This window comes from Lycorma delicatula, chromosome 10 (genome assembly GCF_047948215.1).
Source record: "Lycorma delicatula isolate Av1 chromosome 10, ASM4794821v1, whole genome shotgun sequence".
NCBI classification, from domain to species: domain Eukaryota; kingdom Metazoa; phylum Arthropoda; class Insecta; order Hemiptera; family Fulgoridae; genus Lycorma; species Lycorma delicatula.
The window spans coordinates 117,095,611-117,121,685 of NC_134464.1; the positions used below are offsets into that span (position 1 = coordinate 117,095,611).

The window sequence follows — 26,075 nt, forward strand, 5'->3', positions numbered from 1 at the left end:
TTGATAAAACATTATGACTAAAATTCACATCTGAAGATTTGGATACGTTTTGGCTAATTTGTCAAAGTAAATATGGAAATTCAGTCACAGAAGCGCTGAAAATATTAATCCCTTTTTATCTCTATAAAAAGGGGTTTTTGTCTGTGTTGTGCGAAAAATTAAATGTAGGAATGATCTTTACTACTTGAAAACAATTTCCTTTTGTGTTTTAACATAGATCCACATAAGGAGAAACTTTTAAATGAAAAACAAATGCAACCCATCTCAATTTATTTTTTTTACATGTGTACTTATAAATTTAAATAAAATGTTTATAATAAATGGTTTTTTTCTCATAAAATGGTTTTGTTATTGTTTACGTATAAAGTTATAGGCTAATTTTGCAACCCCCCAGGTTTGAGAAATGCTGATCTAGAGTTATATTTTTATCATTATTTTTTATACAAATTTTAAACCTGCATATAACCTTTCAAGCAATCTTTCAACTGTAATGAATTCTTGATAAAAGAAAACCTGTTTTTTCAACTACTTATTAGTCCTTTTCTTGGTTAAATTGTAAAAACGTTAAATATTTGTAAAAATGTTTACATTAGGGTAAACTGTGATAAAATAATGCAATCAATAAGTTTTAAATGAAATATAATTGACTTTACTAATTATGAGTTGGTATAACTTATTATAATCAAGGTAAAATGTTTTTAAATTCTGGTGTTAGAACTAAATTATTACTACTTGTTACTTGGAAAAATATTCTTTTATCTTTTCTGTGGCTGAGCTTATTTGGAGCCCAGTTCAGTGCATTGGATTAAATTCAGAGGGACCTGTGTTCAGTTGCACATTCCTGGACAAAATCTGTTGAGAACATGAGCTCAGCTGGTAAATCTCAGAACATGAGCTGCTCTGCTTGGCCTGTGCTTTACAAATGGTGCTCTCTGCCTTCTTAAACTAAACCTGAGTTCTTACACCAAGTACCCGTTAGGTGACACACTGCACTTGTTGGCTGGAGCCTAGTTACTACACAAAGGTAAATCTATTCATGTCTACAGCCTAATCTACCAAATATTTCATCCACCATAATTATATTTCTTGTTGAAATTAGAAAAATTATAGTAGACTCCAAAACAAGCCCAAATCTGACAAAAGTCTATTTTTCCCAGAGGAAACCCATTAGATGTGTGAAGTTAATTCATAAGTTTTTCAGGAAGGAATGCTAGTGTACGTACTTTGATTTGCAGTAGGTAATCTTGACCTGAACAGCACCAAACCTTCTTCCATGGAAGACTATACAGTAGAACATCATCTCTAATTAAAAATACAAAAGATATAAAAGAACAGGAAACTCAATTAAAAAAAAAAGAAGAAATTGCTCATACAAATGGAATTATACACAAAAAACAGTATTATTCATAAACATAAATACCAAAAAAAAAAATAAATAAAAAAAAAAGTTAACAAAAAACATAGCCTATCCTCTAAAATATCTTTGATTCCACAACCAACTTAGTTAGTATTATCAAATTTGGTACTAGTGGATGGTTTGGTTTGGTTACGATGAAGATGTAAATGATTCAATCAGATGTACATGACAGGCAGGTGACAGCTGAAATGTAATTGATGGTAAACACCTGACACATGGGTTAACGGTGTTCTATAAGGCTAGTTGCAAGCTCTTCTGTTATTGCACAGAAGTCTGAACAGGTGCATGGAAGTTCATTTACGTTCATACATATCATCCTCATTCATTCAATGAAGTAATACCTAATAGTGGGTCTAAAGGCTAAACCGAAATAATAGAGGTGCATGGGGTAGTCGAATTTGAAATTAACTAATCCTTGACAATCAACCTATTTCTACACTGATCTTTGCAACTTTATTAGTTTTTTTTAATGTAACAGGTATTCAACATAGTTTACAGAAAATGGAAGAGGCTAATAAAATGATGGAGAATAACAGTGGTTTTTACTAAAATATTTTTTATTGTAACAACATATTACGAAATAAGAAAATACAGCCAAGCGAATCTGCAGTCATGATCAATAAGAAACTAATCATTATTTATTTTTCATAGTTAGTAATGTACTTTTTTAATGAGATCATTATTTTTAGAAAAAAAATATCAGCAAAAGGTTTTTTTATATGATCAACTATATATAATATATATTTAACGAATCTATTGTATTACTGTCTATTGATAAAAATGTATTAAGGTAGCAATAAAATATTTATGAAAAATCAAATGATTGTAAAATATATTTTATTAATAACTTTTTAAAAACATTACTGATTATGTCTATATATAATCTGTTTACACTCTGCCAACCAACACAGTTGAGGCTAAAATATTGAATTTAATTCAGCATTTGTCTCATTATTTTCAAATCCTACATTGAAATGATATTAAATAATTATATTTAAATAAAACCATAACAGACTTTAAAGAGAGATTTTCATAGCATCAAAAATTTTTAATTAAACAATATATGATATAAAATGATGAAATGGATAAATAAGTAATCCTTTATAATAAAAATGTTAAAGGAATGTAACAAAATTTACAAAAAATAAGAGAGGCTTATGATAAAATGATGAATATTTTTGATCTCAACTTAACACTATTGACTGTACACGAGAGAAAACAAATATATCATTTTTAGTTGAGATCAAGTGATACACTCTGATTCTCCTTTTTCATCATTATTATATATGCTGATAACGATTTATGAGATGAATGAAACATGTCAGATCCTAGCACAAAGAGAATTCACTGAGATTTGCCAAAATGTACTGAAACTACAAGCTAACAAACTACATTAAAAGTTCTTTAACTATAGTAACCTTCAGGAAATGGTTTATAAAATATGGCTTTGAATTTTTACATTTATCCCAATTTTATGTTCTTTTATTATTTTCAAAATTACCATACCTAGAGATATAAAGGGGCTTATTATAACTAACCAGAATATTGTAAAATTCTCCTACTATAATTTTCAAATAAAAAACAATAAATATATTTCTTGTAAATGCACGGTAATTTAAAAAGCAATGTAAGTGTACAATATATAAATATTTTAGTACATACTTCAGACTATAAAAGATTATTTTTTTTAAATTTTAAATTGTAGGGACGTAAAGTTTCATTTTACATGAAGGAACATTTCCTGTATAACTCTGTGCATTAAAAAAATCACACTAAAGTCAGAATACTGTGAAGTTATGGAGTCACAAGAGAGAAAAACATCTGTGTGTTATTAACAAATAACAATATGAGTAAGATTTTTATAGCTGTTTTAATGAGGCATAGTGTAAAACATTAAGTAGCATTTCATTATATTTAGAACAGAAAATGCTTTTCAATGAACTTGTAACAAATTAATAAACAAATATTTATTCAATAAAAATTATATAAATAGATACCTTTAGTAATAATTAGTTTGGTTAAAAGCCATAATTTTTTAATGCTTACATAGTGATAAAAAAAAGAAATCTGGAACGATATCAAAAATTAAATGCAAAATTTTATTAAGAAACATACTAGCAGTTCATGATATTTCTACACCTACGATAGGTGATTTAAAAAATGGTAAATATTAGTGTTTCTGGGACCTATTTTTTTCGATTTCCCAGCTCAAAAACAATAACAAACAATTGAATTTGCCCCTTAATTGATCTTCCCAGAATTTCAGAAAGCCTTAATTTACCCGGAGGAACTGAAACTCGGGCGAAATATTTCACTCTGTATAACTTGCTAACAAAGCGTTTTCGGACCTATGTTTATATGAACTTTTTTCTTATTTTTAGCCTCTAGAATGAGTTGTCAAAGTATTGTCCTATCCTCCTGAATCACCCTGTATATATATATATATATATATGGAGAGAGAGAGAGAGAGAGAGAGAGAGAGAGAGAGAGAGAGCGAGAGAAAGAGATAGAGCGAGAGAGTGTAAAATAGACAGATAAACTGAGGAATGAGGTAGTAATGAACAGGATTAAGTAACAACAAGCATTTATGTAGTATGTAAACAAAAGAAAAGGAGACTAGTTAGGACTGTGCTGAGAGGAAATGGAATCTTGACAATTGCATTGCAAGTTGGTAGGAGAAAGGAAGTGATGATGAAGGAAAAGGATCAAGTAAATACATGCGAAAGGGATTAGAAACTACAAGTGGATGAAGGAGAAGGCTTGGGACAGGGAGTAATGAAGACAATAGTGGGACCTGCCGCTACACAGAACATATACAGATGATGATCATCTGTTCTCATCATCGAGAACGAGTAATGATAAATTCATTCTGTAAATTAAAAAAAAAAAAAATTACAGAATAATTAGTTTATTTACTTACGTTATATATGAAAAGCAAAGACAACATGAAAAGAATTACTTTATTCTAAGTAATGAAAAACTTACAACAGTATTTCAGCAATTTTGTATAGGTTGAAGTGTAATCTAAAAGGTTCCTTTTCAGATGATGAAGGTAACAGCATATCATACAGTACAGCTAGCTAATAGTGTTAAAAATCTAGCTAATAGAAATTAAATATAATTTAATAGTAGGGTAAAGCCATTTAATATTAATAAAGAGTCCGGGAATGAAATTTAACTACGCCTCAGATAATATAACAATTGGAATGGTTAATAAAGGAATATAATCTACAAAGAAATCTCTCGCAATGATAACCCTGAAGGTGAATGGTATTTCTATTATTTGCATTAATTTACATATTATTATTGTCCAAAAATAATTTGTTATTCACTAAACAACAAATTTATATCATCAAATGTATACTACAATCAAATTTATATTATAACAACTAAAAATGTCAAATTTTGTAATAATTAATCATTTTAAATAAAATATTATACAATTATATATATTACATTAATCCTATCAACCCAAGTACAGAATTAACAAAATAAAATAGGATGACACCTACTTTATCCATAATCTAAGCAATAAGGGAAACAATTTTAGCGCTCAGATTAATAGTAGAAGGAAGATCTACTATCTACTATAATCTACTATATAGTAGATTGCTACTTGACTCTGTTATAAGTTGTTCTCGTGGGCCTTTCTTTAACAATCCTGCGATATGAAGACTTGTCTTCACGAGCTGGTCTATTTGAAAATTTTTGTGTACGAAATATATTTCTCGCAAACTCAACAACATATAAAAAATTTGCGTCGTATGTAAATGTCCTAGGATAGTCAACTATCTACGAAGAGGTGTTTTTTTTTTTTTGGAGGCATGGTACATATTAAACTTTGCTGTACTAATCTCCCGTCTTTGACCGGGGAGACTTTTGAGTCTTGGTGAGTGGCGTAGGTTAATGTAGGGTAGGAAATTTCCGCTTTCTATTCACAAAATAGCGTGTTTTTTTCAGAATAGGTTTTTTACATTTTCAGGTGAAACACAGATGAAGAAACTATTTTTCATTAAATGCAGCTGACTAAAAAGATGAAGTTAGAAGATGTGAGAAATTATGAGGAAGATTACTTTCATGACAAATGAGAATTAGAAAAGAAAAAAAATAATGTAAGCACTTTTTTGTCTTAGTTTACAGATTCTATTTCTAAGATATTTAATATTATCTAAAAATGTTATTCTCTTTATACAGGTATGTAGTTTTTATGTTCATAAATACAAATAAGAGTAATTAATTTTAAATGATACAATTATTCTGTTGAAATATTTAATTTATCACAGTACTGATATGATAAAATTATTCTATTTATCTGTCCAGACATTTTCAATAAGATTTGAGTTAATAAATGGCGTATTGATTTTTAATTTCTCTTAACAGTTATTAATTTTATTTTGAATAGTCTTTGCTTCTTTTGATACTGATAAATGTGGCGGAATTGTGTTGTTCCTGGATCATTTATCAATAAATTCCTTAATAGTGAAAATTGTTATCTTTAGTCCACAGACAGAAAAAATTTCTTTCAACTGTTTGTCTTCTGCCGGTGAATTTGAAAATATGTGAAAACCAGTGAATGAGCTGAAGATGTTGATGTTTCTACCGATAGTACATTGTCACTATATAGGTAAGACAAATTCTTAGTTTTATTCTTTTTAATTCAGTAAGGCTTAATTTAATACATTACAATATAAGAAAATATGGTACATTATTTTAATATTTAAAAAACTGTTTATCTATGCTGTTACATAGAATTCTCTATCTTGGAAAATCTACAATTGTGTTTAGTTGTAGTCTTGTTGGTCTGCCAAGAAATTTACAGAACTATTTTTTAACATAACTGAAGGGAATAATATATCCCCAATAGCAAAAAGATTATGAGAATCTTTTCATATAAATTAAATACATATAGTATGTGTTTACCATAGCAATTTCATATACATAACAAATAAAGTTTATGGAAATGTAATTGCTACATAGCTTAGTTGTAAGATAGCCTTAACCACACACGCCCGTAGGAATAGTCAGTAATACAAGGCTGACCATCCAGTCTAATCTGGTGGAAAAAAGTCTGTAGGACTGTTCCTACGACCGGACAAGCCCTTAGGAACGGTAATACAGCTCCCAGCACTGTCTGGTTAAAAAAAAAAATAAGAGCCGGTTGCACCGTTCCTATGAAAGTGTTACAATTTTACCTCAGGAGGTTGTACAGACAGCTTGGTATATGCGTGAGGATTAGATGATTTGTTAGTAAGTTAGGCCTATTGTAACAGTTAGGTTATCATTTATGGTTAGGAAATCATCCTGCCATGCTGTTTTGTGTACAATCCCCTGGTTTGTCCGGGGAGACTTTTGAGTGTTGGTGAGTGGCGTAGGTTAAGGTAGAGTAGGAAAATTTCCACTTACTATTCACAAAATAGTGCATGTTTTTCTGAATAGGTTTTTTACATTTTCAGGTGAAACACAGATGAAGAAACTATTTCTAATTAAATACAGCTGACTAAAAAGATGAAGTTAGAAGATGTGAGAAATTATGAAGATTACTTTCATGACAAATGAGAATTAGAAAAGAAAAAAAATATAATGTAAGCGCTTTGTCTTAGTTTACAGATTTTATTTCTAATATATTTAACATTATCTATAAATGTTATTCTCTTCATACATGTAGTTTTTATGTTCATAAATACAAATAAGAGTAATTAATTTTAAATGAAAACAATTATTCTGTTGAAATATTTATCATAGTACTGATATAATAAAATTATTCTATTTATCTGTCCAGACATATTCTCAGTTTTCAATAAGTTAATAAATGGCATATTGATTTTTAATTTCTCTTAACAGTTATTAATTTTATTTTGAATAGTTTTTATTTTTTTTGATACTGATAAGTGAGACAGAATTGTGTTGTTCCTGGATCATTTATCAATAAATTCCTTAATGGAGAAAATTGTTATCTTTAGTCCACAGACTTAAAATTGTTTTAAATTTCTTTTTACTGTTTGTCTTCTGCCGGTAAATTTGAAAATATGTGAAAACCAGTGAATGAGCTGAAGATGTGGATGTTTCTACCGATAGTACATTATCACTATATAGGTAAGACAAATTCTTAGTTTTATTCTTTTTAATTCAGTAAGGCTTAATTTAATACATTACAATAAAAGAAAATATGGTACATTATTTTAATATTTAAAATATTGTTTATCTATGGTGTAATATAGAATTCTCTATCTTGAACAATCTACAATTGTATTTAGTTGTAGTCTTGTTGATTAATTTACAGAACTATTTTTTAACATGACTGAAGGGAAAATCTATCCGAAAAATGGAACATACGCCACAATAGCAAAAAGATTGAGAATTTTCTCATATAAATTAAATACATATAGTATGTGTTTACAGTATTACATGTCATTTTTCACACTCTTATCTTCCATTACAATTCTTGAATGATCTCACCATCTTCTTTCTGCAGGTTGTCATACAAAAACTTTTTTAAGCAAATAGTTCTTACTCATCCTAATTAAATGTCCATACAAAGTCAATAGCTTCTGCTCGATTTTATTCTTAAACTGCCACTTTTCACTTTCATTCTTTTACAAAATTGAACATTCAGTGAAATCATAATATTCTACAAGGACCTACACTAAATTTCAGAATTAATTATCATTTGCAAGTAACCTCATGAAAACTGGACATAATAAAATGACATGTAAATTTTACACGTGCAGATAAAAATCGTGAATTAAACTAATTTAAAAATATATTAAATTTAAAAGAAATAATATATTAGTCCAAGAAACAGAACACAAATCACATTTAATAGTATATTAAATGTGATGTTCCAGTATGGATACTCAAATTCCATTGTGGATGCGTTTTCTAACAAAGTTTTATGACAATTGCCACTAACAATGATGTGTATTACAGAGGCTGAACTATATTTTAGTACTGAAAAAATCTTATATAACCATATTTCCAAACATTATTCAGGAAGCAAATCTGTGATATAACTACTATTTTATAAAAATAAGCTGAAGTTTTCCCAAAAAAATTCCTCAGTTAAATTTTAAGTTTACAGTTTTAAGTTAAATTTTAAATGTGTGATTTTTAAAAAATAATGTTTTATTAACTGATGATGAGGGTAACCCTTGAAAGCGCTTTTATATAAGTGTAAGGTAAGAAACATTATTGAATTCTGTACTCCAGGTGGTAGACTTTTTATAATTTTGTCTACGATATATATATATATATATATATATGTACTACTAAATTAAAAACACTTAGCACATTTACGGTACGGAAATGCAAAATAACTCTTCAAAGAAACACATAAAAATAAAGCTGGTTAAACTGTTGTTCGGCTATTAAAATAATTCATACAATATACTCAACAAAAAATGTGGGTACTATTTTTATACTGTTAAAATTTATTTATTCCATAATTTTTTTTTCTTCCAAAGGTTTATAAAGGAAATCATTAAATTATAATTCGTAATCAAAATTCGTAATCAAATTCATAATTAAAATACATATCACCCAAAATTGTAAAAATAAATTAACTTCAAAAGTGAGAATAAACATGAAAGCTCTAATAATTAAATTTCTTAGTTTTAAAATACGGGATTTTGTAGTTTTAAGATGAAAAATCACAGTAATTTGCTGGTTCATGATTAAACCTAAGTACCTAATACATTCATCCTGTTATATTTTAACCAAAAATAACAAAATCTGACTCCTTGCACAATACAATTAAAATATATATAATATAAAGGTTTGGTTTGCTTGGGATTTCTCCTGCCACCACCTCATTCAGCCGCCCTAAAGCATACCACAAAATATCTGTGCCACAAATGGCTACTGAGCATCTAAACAGTTTAGCAACCAGTGTCCTAAATAGCTCCTAGAGCTTACCTAACAGCGTAAGCAGACTAAGCGTGGTGCCATACACAACCAACTTACGTGTCCCAACCGCTAACTTGTTATATAATTACTAAAACGGGTAGGCGCACCCCGTCAACTACTAAAAATATATAACATCCATAAATAAAATTCATTTGTACTAGACAGCAATTCCCTGCCACGCCTAGGCCACAAGTACCTCCACCACATTAAAGCTCTTAGAGCCTTAATTTGCTGGTGGTTAGCCATATATATCGTAATGTTAGCTTCCCACAGCAGTGCGGTAGGAGTCTTTCCCTTAAGCAAAAGCAACCTGCTCTGTCAGGTTGCTTTTGATGTCGGTTGAACAAAGCAACCGCATCAAAAAACTCCCACACGGTCCGACAATGTGGTTCTCGCCACATTGACTCGACGTTTGTGAGTGGCCAATTTTACTCTTGACCTCTGGCTGTTCCAGGCTGGCTTGGTCTCTGGCCTCCCCAAGAGCATTGCAATCAAACATCAGGTGATCATTTGACTAAACCTCCCAACAAACGCACAGTTCATCAGCTGCCAGGCGGAAACAAAACATATTTGTTTAAATTAACATGGTTAATGAGCACCTGGGCATCTGTTGCCCTTAGCTTGAGGCATACCATCCGCTCAGATCTCGTAAAAATTTATACAAGTATGTTCGCATAGCCGTGGAGTGCCATTCCACCTGCCAAGCATCCATCGTGAGGCTCTGCTCAAAATAAAAGGCATAATATTTTAGTAATAAAATAAATTTTGATAAAACCAATATTTATGGAGACATAACAGATTGCAAAAATAAAGATGGCCACCATTTTGTAATTTGAAAAAGTATTTAATTCCTGATTTTTTTCTAATTTTACAACTTTATTACCAAGACGCTTACCAAATATTAATGTAATTCGTCTATCCGAACTTGAGATATATATTTTTCATAAAAATAACAAAGTGGCGGACAGTGGGAGAACGAAGGAGAAACTCCCATTTTTCCTATGGATATTTTTTGTTTAGTTTTAGAAGTAGAATCTGAAAAAGTATAGCCAGCCCACCACCACTTTAGAAACACTCTGTATATCTTGAAAGTTATTTCTAAACACATATAGATCTATGACCCCGCATTGGAATCCTTACGTTACCGGGAGTATCATAGGTCATATAAATATATGTTTAAATAAATTTAAAAAATTAGAAAAAAGTTATACTATATACAAATAATACATACAAAATTGTAAACCGCATGCTCTTTAAATATCCTATATTATTAATTATCAAGGTTATTAAGTTAATGTTATTAAAGAACAATTTAGATTCGGAGTAACAGTACAAGGTGAAAAGATAATGATGCTACGATTTGCTGATGATATAGTAATTCAAGCTGAGAGTAAAAAAGATTTAGAAGAAACAATGAACGGCATGGATGAAGTACTACGCAAGAACTACCACATGAAAAGAAACAAGAACAAAACGAAAGCAATGAAATGTAGTAGAAATAATGAAGGACCATTGAATATACAATATTACGGAGGTAGAATTTTGTTACTTGGGAAGTAGAATTAAATAAAGATGGACAAAGCAGGAGCAATACAAATATAAAATGCCGAATTGCACAGGCAAAATAAGCCATCAGTCAGAAATATAATTTGTTTACATCAAAAATTAGTTTAAATATAAGAAAAGATTTTTGAAAGTATATGTTTGGAGTGTAGCTTTATGTGGAAGTGAAACTTGGACGATCGGAGTACCTGAGAAGAAAAGATTAGAAGTTTTTGAAATGTGGTGCTACAGGAAAATGTTAAAAATCAGATGGGTGGATAAAATGACAAATGAAGAGGTAATGCGAAAAATTGATTGTAGGCTTCCAATAAAGCCTACATTACTTGATTTCTTTGACTTTATTGACTCTCCCTACATAAAGTAAGAAAATAAAATGATTTATTATTACAAGGAAGATTACCAACAATAAAATTTTCAACCATTACAGAAATATCTCTTCTTTTAACAAAATTTAAACAAGATCAATGTTTAATCATTTTAGAAGAGAAAATTATATTTTTAATTTTAAAAAGTTACTTCTGGTGTTAGTGGCATATTACTTTTCAACAATGCTCTACCAGTGTAAATAAAGCTGGTTTCCCAACTAATTTATATTTACAATAAACATAATTTAAAAATTTCTAATAAATTTATTTTATGACCAATTTCCAAGAAGTTTTGGTCATGTACAATTTCTTCAATCTTCAGTTTATAATTAATTAAATAATTCTTCATTTTACTTTAAGTTTGTTTGTCCCATTTACCCTAAATTACAATCAATAAATCTGATTTTACAGATTAATTTACAGATATCTGTTCTCTCGACAGATAATTTGAATTTTTAACCTTCTAATGAGTCAATTACTTCCAATGTATTATAGTAATGTTAAAGATATTTTTTTTAGTGCTATAAATAGGGCAATAGGGAAATGTGCAATTTCTGTTTGTACTTTAACTATTCTTTCTTGTATTTTACTCTGAAAGTAAAGACTGCTTTAATTGAATAACATATCTTGAAATGCTTCTGAGAGAACAAGAACAAGAAATACTTCTGTGATGGTTGAAAGCTTTATGTTGTCTTGCTGTACTTCCTCAACATGAATTTATATTATTTTATTTTATACAAGGGGAGGAACAGTATATAATAGCCAATCCAGACAGCAAAGAATAATTGGAAGCTAACCATTTTTACTTGGAATGTTCAGATATGTTTTTGTTTTTAATTTTTATAACTTGTAAATGCCTATTGAGTGTTCTGTTTGCTTCTTTATCTTTTTAGCATAACTTTTTCTTTGTAAGTAGCATTCAGGTCAAATAAACAAAATAATCAGAATAAATATAAATTTTTTATAAGCTAATTGGTATATTAATCATCTATTTTGTTATCCTTTTATTTAAGATGTAATGTGAACTGGACCTCAAAAATGTTTGAATTTGTTAAAATAATTTAAACGCAATCATTTTTCAACACAAGTATTGCTGAAAAATGAAATAAGTTGTTAATAAATAAACATCACAAAAAACCCAAAAATCCATTGTTTTAGTTTGTAGTAAAATCTTATCTTAATTGCTCTCCCATTTTTTACGATCCTAGTTCTAAAGTACAAATTTCACAAGCATCAATATAATTTCATCTGTGTCATTTTCTAGAGGAGCTCTTCGCTTCTAAACTTATTCTTTAAAAAATTAAATCTACTGCATAATAAACATGACATTTCTGTTAGCTGCTTTATTTTATATTAGTAAAAGAATCTATGAAGTTTAAGTGTTTGTTAACATCATTACTATTTTAAATAGTTTTTACAATACATCAAAAATGTTCCTGAAGCTATGAGGAACCAGAATTGAATTAGGGTGTAACCCTTTTAAGTTATGTATAATTTTTAAAACCTTGCATTGTGCTAGATCAGTAAAAGGAGTAAGCAGAATGTTTACCAAATATGTTTTTCTGAAAGCAGTTTTCAGTATAATAAAATTAATTGACAACCCCTACCGAATTACTCTACAAGAATCAAATTAACAAAGATTTTTATCATTGTTATTATTATTAGTAGTGTTCTCTATTGAAATTTTATAGTTAATTCTAGTTCAGTCTTTATATAATTTTTCATTTGTACATTCATGTTAATGTAATATAAGTATTAAGTAACTACAATAAAAATATACATTTGCATTAACTTACATCATAAAACAAAACTGTACTAGAATAACTGCAACTTGGTTATTTTTAAATAAATCTAAACAAAAAAAATATATAGGTTAGGACTAAGTTAAATTCCACAGATTTTATGCAATTTAAATGTGGTGCTGTATTCGACACCTTGAATTTTAACTGTATTATATTTGCCCCAAAATCATAATATATTTTTGACCTTAAAGACTAGTTAAAAACAGATCTGTGCAGGTGTGGTCTTTTGTTTATAGTGTACATCCAATTCCCACCTATTGTGCTATAACAGATTTCAGATCGGATTTACTCTGCATAAAGGTTTAAATAATATTATATTTAAAAGTTAATAGAAATAACTTATTCTTCTTCATTTATACAGGAACCTAACTAAGAACAATGATAAATAAAATATGCATTTGTGTGGTGTTTTATTTGCAATCAGCTTCTTCATTGAACATGAATGAATTATATTTTTGGTAATCTGCAACAAGCACTCGTACATGAGTTTTAAAGGATACAGCAAGCACATATTCTATGTTTTCAGCTATGACTAGTATGAATAATTACTGGTCATTCTCACAGCAAGGTTTCAAAAATTGTCTAATATCTTACAGAAAACCGATTAATGAAAACTTCACAGATTTAAATTGAACAAGATAATAGAAATCAGATATACACATTTTATTATTAAAATCTATACATTAACAAAATAAAATATCTAATAACGTTTTCTGTTTCTACTTGAGACCAATTTAAATATATACAAAAAGAAAACAAAAATAAATTAATATATTAACTAATAGATTTATTAAATTAGATAAGCTAAATATTATTTCCATTTTGCTTCATCAAGTGGTTCATACCCATGTTTCTCAATTTTTTCTTTAAATTGTAGATATGTTCGTTTTCTATCGAAGTGCTTCACCTGTAAAAGAAAGTTATGGTTGTAAATTCAACATCATAATTCAGAAAAATAAACCGAAAGATATGTTACTAAATTAATTTTGAAAAACATTTGAGTACAATTTCTTGAACATATATTGCAAGACAATTAATAATTAGGGATGAAAAGAATTCACTAATCACATACATTTAAGATCAGAGAACCTTTTTTCTGTTGATCTAATTTGTTAAATATGCCTGTAATTAAATAGTGGGAAAAATTTACTCTCATTTTTTTCAAGAAAAGTAAAAGATAATATTACATCTTCAAACTCAAGCACGCATCATTGTTAAAAATGAATAATATATGTGTTTTTTTTTTTTTGTTGATATTTTGGCCAAATTTAAGAAACTGATTCAGAATATCAAAATATACAAACATATTTATGTGGACAAAAGTACTCTCTCACTTCATTTTCTCTTAGTCCAAATTATGTAATTAATTAAGAAGAATAACTGGTTGAGACATTTTAATGAAATGTAGTGTACAAGTACTTAAGAACATCTTTTACAAAGTAAATAAGTTTGATAATTTTACTTTTGAAAATTCAAAAATGGTAAATAAACATTTGAGATAGAACTGAAATTTTTAAAGATCACAAAAATTACACAGTCAAACCTAGCCTGTTTTCATTAACTAATAATAAAAATTATTAGTATTATTTTCTTTTACTAATTCGATTAGTAAAGGAAGTAAAAAAGGAGATGTCCTGAATCAGTCCCTTAAATCAAGACCTTTCGAGACACCATATATGTATATATAAAATTTCCAATAATGGCAATGTTTGGAATTGCCATTATGTTGTTAAAAATTTGTGGTTGTTAGTATTTTCTACAGTTCTTTTTAAGTTTCTTTTCAAGTTTTTTTTTTGTATTTATTTTTTTTATTTGTTGATGTAATTATATATAGAATTATGTATCGACTGATGATGTGAAATCCCGCAAAAGTTGATTATTGGTATTAGTTTCTTTTAGGTATAGTGTTACCATGTTTGGTGGTTAAATTGTTTTTTTTTTTAATTTAATAAGCACAGTAGTCAATATATATTGATGAATTATTTGAATTTTTAAAAAGTTTATATATACATATATATATGCATGTGGAATCTAACAAGTGATTTTTTTTTATTAGATAATACAAAGTGAGCATCATAAAACCAAACCCATAACGTAACCACTGCAGAATAGGTAGTTATGTTGGAATGAAATTTTATGAATGATACGGATAAATTAAATAAGAAAAACATAAAACAGTAATTTAAATGTTGCATTTATTAACGTTAATGTTATAAAAGATGTTCATAATTACCACCCTGGGCAACGATACACTTTGTCCCCGAGTGATCATATTGAGAGTCATCTGACACAAAATGTTATCAATTGCATTGACATCTCATTGAATGTCACCTTCATTTCATCAATATTGTGGGGGTAGATGCATAAACTCTTTCCTTTAAGTAACCCCAAAGGAAAAAATCGCAAGTAGACAACTCTGGGAAATGTGGAGGCCACCGTCCTCTGCTGTTGGCTCATCCATTTGTGAAAGCTGCATGAACGCGATTCAGTGAAACTTTTGAACACATCTTCTTGTGAGTTTGTCATCAGATGTATTTATCTTCTGTTTGTACATTTGCTATCCGTTTCCAAAAAAATTTACTATAAAATACAGTTCTCATAATCTTTTCTCATTCTCCTCAGTCCTTCAACTACCAAATGAGATTCTCATAATCTATGAGACATACATACAGATCGTGTTACATCGACATACATACAATATCCTAATCTTCGCACCAGTACCTGAATACTTAAAGTTGCGGTCCTCACTAGTTCCTAAATTTTAACTGGAATTACTTCTAAATTTTACATTTAAAAATGTTATAGAGAGTGACGGAAAATTTTGAAGTAATTCTCACAAAAGTAAAAAAAAATGAATTTTGTTGTTGAAAACAAAAAGCAAATTACTTACCATTAAGTGTACCAACACAAAAAATTTCAATTTCTAAAAAGTTTCCATAAATGCTCATAAAATGATGGCTGAGATTTTACATGGCACTTTGAATTACTTCCAGGGGAATTGCACTGATTTCTTTTCAAATCTTTGTTTTCAACTCGGTGATTGTCATTGCAATATGGCTGTGGCTCCATCTTGCTGAAACCAAGGATTATGAAGATCAGGTAAGTTTATAAATTGTTCTGCTACAAACATTCAATGGTTCAATGCTGCTGCTGCGCGTTTCCTTGACGATTGTTGTGGGCTCCTGCCAACTGAAGCCCAAACTGCTTCAATGTTTTCTGCGGTTCGTTGAGTTGCTTGACCTTCTGGTGGTTTCTTTTTTAGAGCTGAATTTCCTAAAAATTCTCAATCCATGTCTTGATGGCGTGGCAAGATGGAATGCGACCATGACATCGGAATTCCCATTGAGCAGCAGCAGTCACACTGTCACCATTCTTGTAAAGTGCCTTCACGGTAATGCACATAATGTACCAGTGGGATAGTACATACTACATTTAGTAGTCATTTAACTACTAAATGGCAGGTAGTTTTACACAGAAGGATACCACTCCCACCTTTCTACCAGCTCCTTAGGGCTGCCAGTACTACTTTGAAATTTCCTGTTTCCCTGTGCTATCCTTTATGTGTATGTAACTGATAATAAATTGGTAAAGGAATGAAGGAATACTGGCTGGATTAAAATGAATCTATAAATATGTAAGCATACACAGGCAAGCATTAAATTAGTTATGCTTTATGCAAGAATATATATTGTCTAATAATGTGCGTTCCTGTTAAGTGTTTTGTTCAAAAATTATTATTAAGAGAATGAATGACATTCTAATTCACACAAATTATATTAAACAAAACTATTTATTATTATCATTATTTTTACATTCTTTAATGTCCTAGCTAATAAATGAAACTTTTGTAATGCTAAACAATTATTATTAAAATAAATTTAAGTTTTAGATTAAAAGAATTTTTAATGATCCAATAATAGAAAGTATGCTTTATTTTAATTCTATCTTATTACACATACAAACATCTATATTTAAACAGAAAAAAAACAGTTAACATAGCAAAAACTAATTCAAGTTCCTATAACCATCAAATGCATTCAAATAAATATATACTGTGAATTACTTTCCTAATCTATTTTGAGCATCAACTGGGTAAATGTAAATAAACATCATTGTTTTGTAGACTTCATTTTTTTTAATACTATTTTAAGCCAGATCTTAATAAATTTTTTCCCACTTTCTTTATGTCTCTAGCTCAAGTATTTTTTTTTTTTTTGAGTAAATAAATCTTTGTAATTTTTATAGAAGTTTTTTCATTATAATCATCATTTTTAAATGAATTCAACTCTTACTTTTCAAGTTTCTGCAGTTGCTAGAATATATAAAAGGGGGTAAAAAGTATTACCACCAATAAAAAAATTACACCCTGATCTTTATTTTTCTATAAACTTTGAGCTTCTGAACCCAAAAATACTAAAATTTCTGTAAAAATTCATAAAAAAAATATATATACATATATTTGTTTGTATTAACTACTTAGTAATGCCCCTATAACCATTACTAGATTTTCTTTTTCTCTTTTAATACAAAAAAAAAAAAAGTTATTCTTATTCATTGTGTTAACATAAAAAGAGATCAATTTCAATTAAAAAAGATCTGATGTACGCACAACATGACTTTCTTGTACGCCTATTAAATTACATATACACATTTTTGGCTGCACTTCATTTAAACTTATTTCATTTGAAAATGAGATACGATTCTTCAATTCTTTAATCAAGTGGAAAGTTACACAATTGCATTGTGGTGGACACATCACATTGCATCAAATTTTTTTGTGGTGTCCACATCAGCATTTTATATAAGTTTATATATTAATTTTGTTTCACGTCACTCAAGTAGTTATGTGGTGTAATTGAGAATATGTCGGATCCGTAACTATGGACACATCGGTTCGAATGCAACTTCATATATACATATTTTTTTAACCTTTTTTTTAAAAATTTATTAATAATTATTAACATCTGTAAAAATATTTGAATTAAAATTAAAAGTACATAAAACTTTATTTCACTAATAACTTCTAATTTTTTTTTCATATCTTTTTTCAATAGTGGTTAATTTAATAGATCATATATTTAAATTAAAAAAAAGAGGAATTGAAGTTGGATTCGAACCGATGTGCCTTCCACTTGTAAGATACAAATATTTCATTAATTAAAATTTTATTTGGCTATAACTCTGCAACAAATGAGATAAGTACAATTTATGATATATCGTTAAAAAGCTCTCCATGAGGGCTTATTACTGCATTTTTTGGTTTTTGGGCCTTTTTTTGGAAACTTTTGGTCTAGTTGATTGGAAGGAAAAGAGGAGGTGCACCACTAGATGTTACAACAGTCCTAAATCGAAAATTTCAACATTCTACGGCTAATTGTTTTTGAGTTATGCGAGATACATATGTACAGATGTCACACAGAAACTAGTCAAAATGGATTCAGGGATGATCAAATGGATATTTCAATTGAAATCTGAAAACCGAAATATTTCGCAATCATATTACTTCCTTTACTTCATACAAGGAAGTAAAAAAGAAAAAAGGGAAAAATTTTAAGAGATAAACTTCTGAAATTTTTTATAGTTATTTTTCAATTTTAATAGAATTATCTTCTGGTATAATAGTAGCTTAGTATCGTATTTTTTTATAGCATAATGATATAAACTCTGATGTTTCTTTTATATTCAAAGTATTTTAACATGAAAATTCATTAGAAAATTGAATTAAATCATAAATTTAAAAAAATTATAAATATTCCTGTTCTCCAAAGTATCTTTGGTTACACTCAATAGCAATCTCTTTATAATGTTTTTCTGATATCTTTTCTTATTTTTAAAAAGATAGAAGTTTCATTAATTAGTTCAACCACAAATTAGAAGTATGACAAGAACAGGAAAATTAAACAGGAAAAACTTCTTTGAAAATGCAAAAAAAAAATTCTATAAAAACAATATAGCAAATAACCGAAAATATTATTACCTAAAAATCAAAAAGTTGTATTCTTAGTCTGTTAGTTTATCAGAATGCCTATAGCTATTAACACAAAAGTGGAACATTCAGCAACAGAGTGTAAAGGGTACCACATTGAAAATAACTGAAATGGGTGTAAATTATAAATAATCAAAAAATTGAAAATCAAAAAAAAGGTATTTAATAAACAAAAATTAAACAGATTTGTATCCACTGATAAATACATCTTTATAGGTATTCGACAATTTATTTTCACCCGATTAAAATAAAGTGAAAAACAATCCGGAGGTCCTGGGTTCGAATCCTGGTCAGGCATGGCATTTTTCATATGCTAAAAATTTCCATTCTCATAGGGAAAAATGACCAAACACAGTCAGTGTTAGTCACCTCTAAAAAAAATCAAACAATGAATTACAGTTACTAAATAAAAGTTAATACAGTACAACCCTGCTATTACGAAGTTCAAAAAACTGCAGATATGGTTATAATTTGGGTAAGAGCATGTCCTCAGAGAAAGGATAATTGTCATTATGTATAAAAATTTTTGAAATTTTACCGTATGTTTACCGTAAAATTTGTGTATGTTTACCGTATTAAAATTTCAAAACTTTTTATACATAAACGTATTTTTTTCAACTTCCTGTAAATACAGTATTTAGTAATAAATTGTACAGAATAATTAAACTAATACATTTAACTTCTGTCCTGTCACCGTCCCCGTCCCCGTCCCGTCCCGTCCTGTCCTGTCCTGTCCTGTCTGTGTGTGTCTGTGTCTGTGTGTGTCTGTCTGTGTGTGTGTGTCTGTGTCTGTGTGTGTCTGTCTGTGTGTGTCTGTCTGTCTGTCTGTCTGTGTCTGTCTCTCTCACTCTCTCTCTCTCTCTCTGTGTGTGTGTGTGTGTGAGAGTGTGTGTGTCTGTCTGTCTCTCTCTGTGTGTGTGTGTCTGTCTGTCTCTCTCTCTCTCTGTGTGTGTGTGTGTCTGTCTGTCTGTCTGTGTGTGTGTGTGTGTGTGTGTGTGTCTGTCTCTCTCTCTCTCTCTCTCTCTCTCTCGCTCTCTCTCTCTCTCTCTCTCTCTGTGTGTGTGTGTGTGTGAGAGTGTGTGTGTCTGTCTGTCTCTCTCTGTGTGTGTGTGTCTGTCTGTCTCTCTCTCTCTCTGTGTGTGTGTGTGTCTGTCTGTCTGTCTGTGTGTGTGTGTGTGTGTGTGTGTCTGTCTCTCTCTCTCTCTCTCTCTCTCTCTCTCTCTCGCTCTCTCCTCACTCCCTCTCTCTCTCTCTCTCTCTCTCTCTCTCTCTCTCTCTCTCTCTCTCTCTCTCTCTCTCTCTCTCTGTGTGTGTGTGTGTGTGTGTGTGTGTGTGTGTGTGTGTGTGTGTGTATGTGTGTGTGTATATATATATATATATATATATATATTTCGCTACATAAACAGGGTGACAGAAAACATAAGATAATGATAAAAAAGTTGTTTTGCTTAACTTCTCCTGTTTCCTGATCTGCACTCTCTTTTCTGTTTAGCCTCTGGAACCACCGTAAGGTATTAATTTGAGGATGATATATGTATGAATGTGAATGAAATGTAGTCTTGTACAGTCGCAGGTCGACCATTCCTGAGATGTGTGGTTAATTGAAACCCAACCACCAAAGAACATCGGTAACCACAATCTATTATTCAAATCCATTAAAAGTAACAATTTTACTAGGATTTGAACTTTGTAACTGTCAACTTTGAAATCAACTGATTTGCAATGATGAGAACCACTAGACCAGCCCAGTGAGCTTTCCATATCAGAGCTTCCTTTTTAAGTTACGTTAAGGTACCTTATAGATTTTATTAGAAACTACAACACTAACTAGTTTAGAAATACAATACTGCACAATTCTGCAATTAAATAGATTTTATTTTATTAACAATGTTTGACAAATGACTCATGTCTGGTAAAAGTAATGCGTCCACTTAATTACAGAAGCAACCGTTACATATCCAATACAGTTGTAGTTGAAATACCATATGTACGGTCTTGCAAACATTTGAGATTTGTTTTAATCTGCCACTAATCTTTTTACATTTTCTGTAAAGTCTTTTATAAAATTTATCTACATTAATTTTAATAAGCGTGGTACAATAGGTCTTTCAACATTAGGTTTGTGTTCTGATAGTTTCATTGACGATTTTTATACTGTATCTCCATATACTCTAATTCTAAAATGTCTTCTAAACAAAAAACTAATTTTTACACCTACAATAATGCTGAAGAATACTCTGCATGTACTGGCTAAAAATGATCAATTACTGATCTAGAATAATGGGTTCAAGAGGACGATACTCCCGTACAGTATTACATGATCGATGATGAAATTGTACAATCTGTTGCTGCACCTATCTCTTTTTTCTGTTTAGGCTCCGGAACCACCGTAAGGTATTACTTCAGAGGATGATAGGTATCAATGAAAATAAGTGTTATTGCAGCTGGGAATGATTTGTCAGACGAAGAAAGTGAATACGTATCAGAGATCGTTACAGTTAATGCACTCAATATAAAGTTGAAGTGATTTATGTTGCTGAAGTTTTCAACAACATAAATCACTTAATGACGTGAATGGAACAACAGATAGATTGTGATCCTCTTCATCTCTTACACTTACAAAGCATTAAATCGTACATAAATAAGAAAAAGAACATGGAACTCCAAGAAAACAAAAATAAGTTCTTTAATTTTGTAATAACTATTGTAAACTTGGATTTTTTAATTTTTATGTTTAGTTATGCAAATTCAACCATATCGTTTAAATGTGTTCTGTTATAGTATTAAAATAAATAGTGTTGTCCTATTAGTCGTGGTTTGTCGTTTTAGTTAACAATATGTTTAAAAAGTATGAAAAAAAACAACGTGTAAATAAAATCTAGCCACAAACATAGTAAGTACAGTCATTCAGTTCTCGGCAATTTACTGAATTATTCAAAATTTTTATTTTATCAAAGTAATTTTATTTGTAGCTGTATCTTTTGGTAATATTTTAATTATTATAATACAACGTTAACTCAATGGTCATTTATTTTTATTGTTTCTCACTTCACCTTCGAAATAATGCGATTAGCCCATAACGCGGGTATAATCAATGTCCCCATTTGGCCATGTTATAGTGGAGTTGTAATGTAATTAATTAAAGTTACTAAAATTATATATTAATAGCGTTTCTACAAGATGTTATATTTCTGGTGGATCCATTCATTATTATCATCATCATCAGTGCCATAATTTTAAAAAAGAAATTTAATAGATTGCTTAAAAAAAATTCAAATTATAAAAAATAATTTAAAAAAAATGGTTCCCTTTAATCATATAAATTATAACTGAATGTTATTTTTCAATGGAAATTATAATTTGATCATGGCAGATGGTGGCAGCAACAGTCTCAATCAATTTTTTAACTGAACCTGCTTGTTTATAATATTAGCATTGTTAGATTTAAATTTGTATATATGAGATTTCTCCAAATTTTCAATTTGATAATTTATTTTTATTATGCAATTTATATTACATGAAGGGTCATTTTGTATATCTTAAGATTCTGTATCTGTTTTTAGCAATTTTATAGATACCATATCTGATTTTATTTCAACACTCATGTCATTTTTTCTAGGGTGTATGAAAAACAATAAATATTTTTTTTAAATTAGTCTTTTAATTGTATATAAATAATTTGTTTTATGTTTAAGTCAATAATAACTTTTGTATCAAGAGGCTTCATTAGCACTACCTCTGGCAAGTATGACAACTTGACAAGAGAGATAGCGATGCTACCAATATAATCTTTAAAATACAGTTTTTTGACACCTTTTTACTTTCAAATTCATTTCATTAAATAAATAAGAATGATTTTGGATATATGAATTGTGTTTAAGAATCCTAATTAAAAATGTTACAATCATCTTATGTGTAAACTAGTTTATCGATTAGAATTCTTGTTTTTTTTATTAAAGCGCATCAAAGTTCCACAGTAACTGCTCTAAAATTATTCAGACTCCAGAATTGGTCTGACTGAGATCAGCCTAGCTGATCTTGATCGGTTAAGAACATTGGAGATTTTTGAGCCTCAATACACATCCTGTCAAGAATTTTCATGATTTATTTAATATTTATATGGAACATTTTTATTAACTGTACATAAAACTCTGTACAATTACATCTTCAACTACATGCAAAAAATTAAATCAAAACACATTTGTCAAGCTTTCATTCGTTAATTTTCCTACTACATGAAATTTTTTTTATATTTCAATATACGTTTTTTTCTACATACAATTCTATGCCTAAACATATTTATGTTGAGCTAATGTTTTTTGCAAACCATTTATACACAAGATCTCTACAAAAGAGATGTGATCTTAATAGTTTTTCCTATCTTAATGAATTCATCGTGTAGAATTCATCATAGGATAAAAACAATAGGTCTCTTATTTTAATATAATATCCCGAAAGAAAAAAAGGGATCGATGAAGTAACTGACATCGTTATTCGATTGATTTTCAATCAAAAACAAATTGGACTTTGACCATATTTGACCGGTCTGCCAGAAGAGATATCAGCGGTATTTTGAAAAGAAAAAGAAACTTTATGTAGTAGGCAAATTATCTAATTATTTACAGCTGTCTTATTCCTATAAAATCCATGTTATTTTGAATAAATTTAATTGTACATGTTTCTCGGGATTGTAATTTGTTGTTCACAGATCACATTTTAAGTACTATAAAAATGGGAGAAGACAAACAGACAAGATGGTTATAGAGGTGCAGAGAAATTATAACAAGTTTTTAGCATCAGTAAATATAATTTCACAAAATTACTGAAAGCCAATTATCAACTGTTATTTTAAAAATATTTGTTGAAAAAACTTCAAATTGAAACAATGTAGAGTTTTTGCTACAATAAATTTGTCAAATATCAAGAACACGAAAAAAATTATAACATCAGTAGATAAATACTCATGTGCACAGATGCATACTCAAAAGCACATATTTGTTCTTTTGTTGAGTATTATAAATAAAAACCAAAATAATGAAGTAATAGTAATTGAGGCAGTGCAATAAATTATTTTGAATAACCTCATCATGCATTTTCAACATTTTCTGAGTAGCCTATGGCAGTATAAAACGTAAAACAGCATAAAATGAAATGCAGGAAATGTAGCCTTTTTTATATTATAGAGATAGGACTAATTCAATTAACTAGGTGTTCAATCATAATCTTTGTTTATTCTCAATCTAAATTTAGTCTCAAGTACAAAAGAAAAGAATTTACAGAGAAATAAATGAGTAATTTTTAGGATTCATTATCAGTTATGTTACTATACATTATAAGTGCCAAACACAGGATTTTTTAATAATTTGGTTGTTAAAATCTCACTAGGAAACTGTTTTTTAGAATTCCTATTATTAATTTTTCCATAAATTTGTTGATTAAAAGTCAGGATTTAAAAAGTTCAGATTAACAAGTTAGGACTACGAATAATTAAAGAAAGAGAAAAGTACTTATTTAAATTTGGATGTCTTTTCAACTAATAATTATAATAAAATAAAACAACTAATGAAATAGGGATCTATATTTATCTTTAAACTATTAAGCTAAAATAACTATGTACATAAATTACATTTAGAAAAGACCACCACAATTTAATAAGAAATTCACATTTAAGAAGACATTAATTCAATATAGGTTAAAACATATATATCAAAACTTTGGCACAGAATTTTGGCAACACCAGGATGTTTTTATAGTTAAAATGATACTGATAAAATTTATGATTATTAAAATAACATATAATAAACGTTACAATACATAAAATTAACGTAATTAAAAACAACATAATAATGAATTTAATTATGTGCAAAATGCGTCTTAATTTTAATTTAAAGCAAATTCTGCCAATAATTATCTTAATCTTACATTATATAAAATTGAGACAAAAATTTAATGAATGCTTTATAAATAGTATAGAATAACAAATAAATAAATAATGATAAGGTCTTTATATCATTGTACAGTTAAGATTGACTGTAATGTCTGATTTAACTAATACGTGTCACAGCTTGTTATAACAAGAATTTTAAAATTATTTTATTTTTATTATTTTTTTAAAATTATTTTTATTATTTTATTATTTTTTTATGATGTGTCGCAGCTTGTTATAACAAGCTGTGGCACATCATATTTAAGTCATATATCATATCTCAGAAAACACTCACCATACAATAGAAACATCTATGCCTTAGTGGCCTTTTAGTCAGATCGTACTATTTAGGTTTTACAATATCAGACATACATTAAACATGTATATTAATGAAGTATATATGATGTACATAAAACAATCAGGTGAAAAAATGTCAAAAGAGACTTGCCAGGAATTTAAGCCGGCAGCAACAAATTAAAAAACAAGAATTATGAATGATAGTACCTCTGAATTTCATCCAAAAGTTTTTGGGTTCAAATTCCACCAAAGCATGGTATTTTTATACATGCTAAAAATTTCCATACCAAATTTCCTCTAATAGGTTAATAGGAAGAAGGAAATCCAGTTGTACCAACATCAATCCATGTCTATTGTCAAGAGAAAAAAAGACAAAGAGAAAATAACAGTAGAAATACACTTTAAAAAAAAAATAAATAAAATCAACTTCAAAAACCCACACAAATGATACTTTTTTAATTATTCAGAATTCTAAATTTTAACTTTCAGAAGATAAAATCAAACTACTAATAATCTTAGCCCTGACCTCAAACCTAGTCAAAAAATAAAGAAGAATCAAAATGTACTGTTTTTTTTTATGTTTTATTTAAGTTGATTTCATTTTTCATCAAACTGATAGACCAAAAAACACATTACTTACACAAAAAAAAAGAATTCTAGGAAACAAGAAGGCAAGAAACCATCATTTTTATAAAAATAAGAAAATATATAGAAATGACGTAACAAAACTACTACTATTTTTAGATTTTTAGAATGCGAGAAATAATATTAATTTCTTAAATGTCGCATAAAAATTTTCTGAATAGCAATAATGACA

The 26,075-nt window shown here is 28.8% G+C and overlaps 1 protein-coding gene across 5 annotated transcripts in view; it reads right to left on the bottom strand.

The window, feature by feature from the left end:
- LOC142330988 (tRNA (32-2'-O)-methyltransferase regulator THADA) overlaps positions 1-25,669 on the bottom strand; it is a 78,439-nt gene extending 52,770 nt beyond the window's left edge. The window contains exons 1-3 of one of the 5 annotated variants that reach the window (XM_075376504.1): positions 25,466-25,667; positions 13,895-13,956; positions 1,224-1,302 (exon numbers count right to left, since the gene is read on the bottom strand). The gene's annotated coding sequence lies outside the window, so the exon portion shown is untranslated. Of the gene's footprint in view, positions 1-1,223; positions 1,303-13,894; positions 13,957-15,939; positions 16,122-25,465 lie in introns of those variants that run through there. The other 4 variants (XM_075376505.1, XM_075376509.1, XM_075376502.1 and 1 more) reach the window with 4 other exon arrangements.
- Between the last annotated feature and the right edge of the window lie 406 nt (positions 25,670-26,075).